Consider the following 9,062-nt stretch of genomic DNA (forward strand, 5'->3'; position numbering starts at 1 on the left):
TAGCCTCGGCCAACTTCAGTTCGCCAATGCGCAGGCTACACATGTTTAGAATTAGCAAGTAACGTTTGGAACCTCCATTTCCCATCCCCCACCCTTACAGGGTGGCTTACTCAAGGCGGAGTCCCCCAGCTCTCCCTCCAGGTGGGAAGAGCTCCTTCCTCACCCAGCAGCTGTGGTCTCACCCACGGGGCTCTGGCTCTCCGTAGGTCCTAGGTCCTAGGCTTTGTTTGCACACCTGCAGCCCTTCCAGATCCCGACACCTAAGCCTGCTTCACAGTTTAAAACGCCTTGCTGGGGAGGCCAGGGAGGGGCAGCTCCTTGCCTAGAAAAATGAAATCGTGGCCCGGAGACCCACTTAATCCAACATCCACATTCACCTCTTTTTCAAAAGCTGATATGCCCAAGTTCTAATGCCTTCATTTCCCCCTTCGTTTGTAATAGCAAAGCCTCCTTGGCCAGAAAAAAAATGAATGTGCGGTTGGCAGGAGTTGAATAGAGGTCTGCTTAAATGATTTTTAATTTATGTTGAAATGCTGAGCCGCTTTTCTAGGTCCCCACTGGATACCCCACAAAATGAGGTGTCTCGAAGCCTACCTTTACAAGAGGAGCTAAAGGGTTTAAAAAACATTCCCTTTAGTTTTACCCACTCTAACTGTAGCTCTCATTCCTGGCTGACTGGGATCAAGTGGCTCTCAGGAGTGTCTGGCTGGTCTCAGAACTCGAGGCTGAAAGACATATACCTGTCTCCTAATCCTGCCCGCAGCACGGAGGGGCCACTTACTCTCCACAACTCCATTCTTCTGGTTGTAGAATGTACAGAAACCCAGATGTAAAGAATGTCTGTAGCTGTGCATGCTGGTGAGTACGTGGTTTGTAAGTAGGCATACGCACTTGTGGGTTTATCTGTACCTGTGTGTTTCTTGGTGTGTGTTAACATGGGTGTGTGTTCCTGTGAGTGTGTGAGTGCACAGGCATGCGCATGTGTGTCTGGGCCAGCGCTTGGCATCTGGAGGGCTCCTTGACCAGTCTTCCTCAGTTTTTGAAACACAGTGTCTCTCACTTAATCTGGGGCTTACTGATCTGGCAAGGCTGGCTGGCCAGTGGGCTCCAGGGATCTGTCTTCATAAGCACTGCCTCAGTTGGCTTTTTTTTTCAAACCTTGGTGCTAGGGATCAGAACCCATCAGAACGAGGATGAAAGGCCACATGTCAGAGAAGGGGTTCAAGACCACATCAGACTAGGGGTGCCTCCTACAGCCTTGCTGCTGATCTTGAACCCGTGTCTGTTAAATTTATGTCTCTCTGCATTCCCACTTGAGATACATCATGCGTTATTTCCAGTCTCTTGTCAGTATCTATGGAACTGTTCTTGAAACAGGTGAACACATCCCTATGACCAAAGGGCAGATAACGAAGAAAGTGCCGTCAGCCTACTTCTCCCCCATTTCCTCTCTCAACAGCCTTTCCTGGAGATCAGCACTGTTCTCACAAAGATTTCCTCCTAAATAGACGTACGCGTAAGCACATCTACTTTCTGTTAGACCTCTCTTTGTTTAATAGTAGATCTGTGGGTGTCGCTCACGTTCACCGCTGTGTGGCATGTGGTACCCACCTACCTTAGTTTATCCATCCTAATGTTTATTTAGGTTGTTTCCATTTGTTTTTTGGGAATTTGGGTGTTGTTTATTCCAAACTGCTTTCTGCTGTTTGGGAGTGCTGTTCATACCATGAGGATCATGAAATAACACAGAAACCTGGTTAAGTCCTTGTTTTTGTGGTCTGTATAGTATATCATCCCAGCTGTTTTAGATGTTGGACTGCTTGGAATATTGCTTCAGGAGGCTGTGCTTCATCAAACAATAGAAGTCTGAAAGGAATCCACAGCTCCTCATTTTCTTAATTGCCATCCTAGAGTCTTCATCCAGTAGCCTATCGAAGCAGAAGCAGGCACCCACAGCTAAGCACCAAGCCATACTCCTGGAATCCAGTTGTGGAGAGGGCGGTTGTTTCCATTTTTAAGATCCAATTTTATGAAAATGGTATGATCACCTTTTAATATTTCTTTTGCTTCTTGGAACATCAGCCTAGAGCTGGACCCTGGGGTAAAGCAGAATCTCTGTGTTCCCTTGTGGTGGGTGTTTGAAGACCACGCCCATAGGGAGTGTACCAAGGCTTCCTCGTGATATTCTCGTTAGTTCCCGATAGAAAAAAGCCCTTTAACTTGGATGCATTCTGATGGATATGTTGTGGCTTTACTTTTCACTTTTTTAGTGACTAAAACTAGTGAGCATGCTCCAATTTTTTTTCTTAATCCTTTGGATATCCTCTTTGCGAATTTCCACTTCTCTGTTTGGTTATTTTTTTATTTATTTATAAGAATTATTTGAAATCAATTAGCTAATATTTGTTCTTCTTATATTTTTGCTTCTGTTTTCTCAAAAGAGATTTATGCCTAATTTTTCCCTTTTTAAGATATCTTTGTCAGACAAGGGGTGCTATTAGTTTTAAAGAGTTCTCCGTGTTAATTCCCTGAAGAGAGGTTTACCTAAAGAGTAGCATTATTTCCAATTTCTCTGTAAGAGTCAGTGAGTGAGACACCAAATGAATGCACTGCCTTCAGCCCAGGCTGCTGGGATTAAGCCTGAATGTCTGCACTCAGTTTCTACCACCTATGTATTGCTGTGTGTGTGTCCGTGTGTCCATGTGTGTCTGTGTGTGTGTGTCCGTGTGTGTCTCCGCGTGTGTCCCCGTGTGTCCCCGTGTGTCTGTGTGTGTGTCTGTGTGTGTGTCTGTCAGTGTGTGCCTGTGTGCATGTGCCCGTGTGAGTGTGTGCTTGTGTGTGTGTGTGTGTGTGTGTGTGTGTGTGTGTGTGTGTGTGTGTGTAGAGGTCAGGGGTAGGTTCTCTTCTTCCACCACCCTTCCACCCTGGGGATTGAACTCAGGTCATCAAGCTTGGTGGCACACACCCTTTCCTCCTGAACCACCGCCTCAGTTCTTATCGCTCCTGTCTGTCTCTCGTTTCTAAAATGCTGACAAGAAAAGCCCTTTCAGTTTATCATGGTTTATGTGCAGAACTCTTAGCCTCCTTTGGGCACATAGTAGGCGTTTAGATATTAACTGCTAGGGTTATTTATGCACTGACTTTGTGCTCTCCCCCACAGCTCAGTCTTTTGGACAAGCGGAAGCTGCCTCCTCTGCGGTACTGGATCAATAGCCAGCCCTGCTTGGGATGAGGAAGGGAGCCGGAGTCACACTCTTTACACTCAGCTTTCTCTCGGGAGGATTTGTTTGTTTGTTTTTTTACTGTTTTCCAAAACTTCAGGGGAGAGACTTTAGAAGCTCTCCACCAGAAACAGGAGCCCAGGGAAGGCACAGATCTTAGCCATAGTACTTTCTTAGGCTTTTGGCAATTTCCAGAGTGGGTGTGGGTCCACGTGTCAAATATTCCAGTGGGATGAATCTGTGCATCTTACTCACAGGGCTCTCATTGAGTGGAAGTGGGCACCTTTGATTTCTGCAAAAGGAAGTTCAACCTTCTCAGGGCCAGCGTGGGTTCCTGACCTGGGTACCTCGAGGGGCTTGGTAGAGTCTTTACCGCTTTATGGCAATGGCGGATTTACCGTCTGCAGATGTTTTTATCTTTTCTTTCTAAAACACCACTACTCCAGTGGCACACTCATTTTTATTGGCTTATAGCTGAGATTTAAGATACATAGGTTCTTATTAAGTCTGAAGCCATTAACAACTCTCCTTGCTCTGTGGCTTGGCTCAGTTGGTAGAAAGCTTGTCTAGAATACACAAGCCCTGGGCTTGATCCCTGCTACTATACACACTGGACGTGATGTGTGTCTCTGTAATTCCAACATTTGAGACATGGTGGCAAAATCCAGACTGTTACACATAAAGTTAGAATCTAGCCTGGGATAACCGAGACTTTGTCTCAAAAACAAACAAACAAACAAACAAACCAAAAAACCAAACCAAACAAAACAAACAAAAAGAAACAAATTAAAACCTCCCAAACAAAGAATAAACTTCACCAGGAAAAAAAAATCCAGCTGGTCTAAGTGTTAAATAGGTTTTCCTGAGATTTTCTTTAGAAGTTTCCTGCTCTGGTGATTCAGTCCGATAAATCTTTGTCATCTCAGATTAAAAGAACAAGCCCACACAATTCTGCGCTCTTAATGTTCTGTTTGAAATTCTCATCTTTCATGACAGGGGTGGGATATCGTCTTTGTCATCCTATGTTAGTATCTGAAAGACATTGTTTCTGTGGGCTTCCTCTGTTTGTTGTCAATATCTCCATTATGAAATTATCCACTGTCACAGACCGAATTTGCAGTTCCAATCCTAGGTGTGTAAGCAGGGCCGTTTTTGATTTTTGTTCATTGATTTAAAATGTTTTATGTGTGTTTATGGTGTGTGTGTGTGTGTTTATGGTGTGTGTGTGTGTGTGTGTGTGTGTGTGTGTGTGTGTGTGTGTAGGTCGGAGGCTGATGGTAGGCATCTTATCCCGTTCACCCTCCACTTCATTGATTGGGCCTAAGTTGGCCAATTTGGTGAGGCTGCTTGGCCAGTGAGCTCCAGGAATCTGCCCATATCTGCCCACCCCCTCCAGCTCTACCACCCCCTCCAGCTCCACCACGCAAACTCAGACCCTCATACTTGTGAAGCAGGCACTTTACCCACTGAGACATTTCAGGAGAGCCTTATGACTCTCTCCTGCCTGACCGGAGCATGGGCAACTCTGGCTGTCTGAGGCAGGGGTGCTCAGGTGCCCTTTCCAGTGACAAGTACTAAAGGACGTGGCGTTTCTCTAGGACCCACAAGTGAACTCAGTAAAACTTTCCCTGGTATTAGATAGGGTTCCCTGTTATTCCTTCTTCTTTCACAAGACTCAGGCCATAGTAGATGGCTTCCTTAGTGTCAATTGTTTATGATGAAAATTTCAGTCCCCAAATCACTGGGAGCTTTGAAGTCCAGAATTTGATTCTTTTGAAACTGGCAACCAGCATCTTGTAGCTAAATCTTGATGTCTGAAGCGGGGGTGGGGGGGGTTGGGGGTGGGGGTGGGGTGGGGGGTGGGGCAGATTTAATTCTGGAGGAAGAACACCATATATCTTAGCAATGAAAAGCATTCTCCTAGCAAACATCATGTTACCTATGGATATACATGAGTAACACATATATCCATAGGTAACATGTGTACGTGCAGAAGTATATTCCTAAATTTAAGACTTACACATGCACTCTCTGCTGAGAAACAAAGGATGGAAGGTTTAAAAGATTCCATGGTTGCTCGGCCCCACCCCTTTGGTTCCGGAAGAAACAGAGCATGACGGAATCATGCAGTGGATGGAGAAGGTTGGTTTACTTCACGGTGTCCAAGATGCAGAGCAAGAGGAGGACCAGGTCATTCTTAAGGGAGTGGCCTCTGTGGTCTTCTTCCGCCTCCAGCTGCTCAATAGTCCATTCAACTGTCATGCAGAAGGGTTTAATCCTCAGACGAAGGGAGAAGCCTCAGCTTTCCATTACCTGAACGCTATTGCACTGGGCACCAAGCACGACACATGGCATCGGGGGGCACATTCCAGATCTCAGCCACAGCAAAGACTGAACTAATTTTATTTGATATATAATGTATCTTCAATAAGCATTTGATTTTTATTTGTTGCAAGACAAAGGTTAAAAAAGTACAGATTCTTTCCCTATATAAACCCACTGCCAGTGTGTTCATTTGAAATCATACTATTTTACCTTGTTTCCGAAACATAATTTTACTGGATGCATACTTATCATTTTTAAATTTATAATTTATTTATAATATACGTGTGTGCTTATGGTCTATGCATGAATGTGGTGTATTTGCCTGTGTGAGCCCGTACCTATGGAGAGCAGAGACTGGCACCTGGTTTCTTTCCTCTCTTGGATGTCACTTCTTTTTATAGACAATGTCCCTCACTGAACCTGAAGCTCACGTTTCAGCTAGTTCAACTGGCCAGCGGCCCCAGGCATCCATTTCTCTTGGTTCCCTGGGGTTGTCAGCACACACCACTGTGCCCCACTTTTATCGGGGTTCTGCACATATGAACTTAAACTTTCACGCTCATCCATCGGCACTTTAGCCCTAACCTCCTCCCGAGACCTAGACCAACTCATCTCTCTAGCATGTTTTACTTGTTTCACTGTTTTCTATTTTGTGAGTTTCTGAGAAGAAGCTAAGTTTGCTTTTTCATTGGAACATTTTTTTTTGGCCTGGTACTGGGTATGCAAGGACATTTACATCTATCTATCTATCTATCTATCTATCTATCTATCTATCTATCTATAATGTATTTTGGGTATAACCCCCCAACTCCACTGCTTTTCCTTCTCCCTAGTCTCCTCCTCCCACTAGCCCCCAATTTGTCCCACACATTTTCCCGTCTTCGCATTGTGTGTTCATAGCTGATCTTACATATTGTTATAAATTCTAGGCACCATCAATGAGAGAAAACGCCTGATGTTTATCTTTCCAGGCCAGTTGTCTCGTTGTCCTGGAGATGACGTGCTTTCCTCGTTGTCTGAGGCTGCAAACTGTCCTGTGTATTTATTTATACCACTTCTCTTTATCATGTCTTTGCTCATGGACACATAGGATATGTCCATAACATGGCTGTTGCGCTGTGTTGACTTGGAACCCTTCTGGGTACGTTGAACGTGCTAGATGTATTCTTGTGTTCTCAGAAAACACCTACTGCCTTCCATGGTGCTCAGGCCAGATTAACTCCCACCTGTTGTTTTATGGGGTCCCCTTCTGCATCCTTGCTCGTGTACGTTATTTATTTCTTATGGGTCTTTCGTTCTTCCATTTTTTTTTTCTGTTTCTGTGAAGAATGCCATTGGGAGCTTGATGGGAATTGTGCTGAATCTGTTTATTTCTTTTGGTAGTATGGCTACTTTTACATATTAATTCTGCCAGTCTATGACTTTGAAGGCCTTTTCATCTTCTAACTACTTCTTCATTTATCCTCTCTGGTGTTTTAAAGTTTCAGTGGAGAGATCTTTCACTTCCTTGGTTGGGTTGTATTGTAAGGTTTTTTGTTTGTTTATTTCAGGCAATTGTGAATGATATGATTTTCCTGGTTTCAGTTTTAGTATATTTGTCATTTTTATATAGTAAAGATACTGGGTTTTGTATGGTAATTTGTGTACTGACACCACTCTTCTAAAAGTGTGTATCAGCTCTCAGAATTTTCTGGTGGATTTTTTACGGCCTTGTCTTATTGTTCCAACTACAACTTCAAGTACTACGTTGAAGAAAAGTGGAAAAAATAGGTACCCTTGTCTTGTGGGTGGTGTTCATGGTGTGTGTGTGTGTGTGTGTGTGTGTGTGTGCTAGGAACAACCTCAGGCATTGTTCCTCAAGTATTGTCCACATTTTCTTTTGAGTCAGGATCTGCATTGGTCTAGAACTTGCCACAATGTCTAGGCTGGCTGGCTGGCTAATAAACCCAGGGGTCCACAAGTATGTTTCTCCAGCGCTGCATGACAAGCTTGTGTCATCATGCTTGGCCTTTTAAATTCGCCATATCTTTTTAATTAACTTACAAAGTAATGGATCCCATAAGGATTTTTCACACAATCTTGGTTCTAATTTCCTATTGTGCCCCCCAAACCTCTCTGTGCATGACTTCAGTCCCCAGTGCTCTCTCCTCTCCATTTTAATGTCACATTTACTCTACTATCACCTGAGGCCTCTTCCTTCCCCTCTCTCATCAGCTCTTTTTAGCTTTCTGACATCTACAGATGCCTCACTTTCCATACAAATCCAAAGTTTGAAATACACATCCTCCTGAAGCTAGACTCTACATGTGAGTATGAACATGAAATACACATCCTTCTGAAGCTAGACTCTACATGTGAGTGTGAGCATGAAATACACATCCTTCTGAAGCTAGACTCTACATGTGAGTGTGAACATGAAATACACATCCTCCTGAAGCTAGACTCTACATGTGAGTATGAACATGAAATACACATCCTTCTGAAGCTAGACTCTACATGTGAGTGTGAACATGAAATACACATCTTCCTGAAGCTAGACTCTACATGTGAGTGTGAACATGAAATACACATTCTCCTGGAGTAGACTCTACATATGAGTGCGAACATGAAATACACATCCCCCGAGCTTGGCTTACGTCATTTAGTGGAATATTTTCCAGTTTTATCTATTTTCCTACAATTTTTATGATTTTATTTTTTCCTTACAGGTAAAGGAAATTCAGTTATGTATATACACATTTTCACTGTTCATTTGCCAGTTTTCTGGCCATCTAGGCTGATTCCATTTCTAGATGTTGTGACTAGAACAACAATTAGGCTGCACAAGTGTCTCTGTAGGAGGGTACGAAAGACTTTGAATGTGTGCCTGCCTAGGCATGGTATAGCTGGATCGTGCGGCAGATACACTTTCAGATTTTGAGAAACCTCCAAACTGATTTCCATAGTGGATGCACCAATTTCTACTCCCACCAATAGAGAATAAATGTTCACCTTTCCCTATAGTCTTTCCAACATCTGTTGTCTTTTGTTTCCAGTTTGGGAACTGAGATAGCCTTTGTGAATTTTTAGAATTTATTTTTGAGATTATACTTTAATTAAAACATTTCTTTCTTCCCTTCCCAAACACTCTCCGCTCTCCTTCAAACTCACACCTCTTTTTTAAGTCATTCCTTTCTTTGATGATCGCTATTCTGACCGGAATGAGATGGAACCTCCAGCTAACTTTAATTCCATTTCTCTTGAGCCTTGAGAACTTTAAAAAAATCCCATTAACCATTTGTATTTCTTCTTCTGAGGACTCTGTGTTCATTTCCATGGCTCATTTTTTCTACTGGGTCATTTTTCTCTTGATGTTTAGTTTCTTAAAGTCTTTATATATTCTAGACCCTAATCCTCTGTTTGGGCAGATAGCTGCAAAGTGTTTTCTCCTATTCTGTAAGCTATTTCTTTACTTGATTAACAATTTCCTTTGATGTACAAAAGCTTGTAAATTTCACAAAGACCCATTCATTGATT

The sequence above is a fragment of the Mesocricetus auratus genome, unplaced genomic scaffold, assembly GCF_017639785.1.
Source record: "Mesocricetus auratus isolate SY011 unplaced genomic scaffold, BCM_Maur_2.0 Super-Scaffold_100041, whole genome shotgun sequence".
In the NCBI taxonomy this organism is placed as follows: domain Eukaryota; kingdom Metazoa; phylum Chordata; class Mammalia; order Rodentia; family Cricetidae; genus Mesocricetus; species Mesocricetus auratus.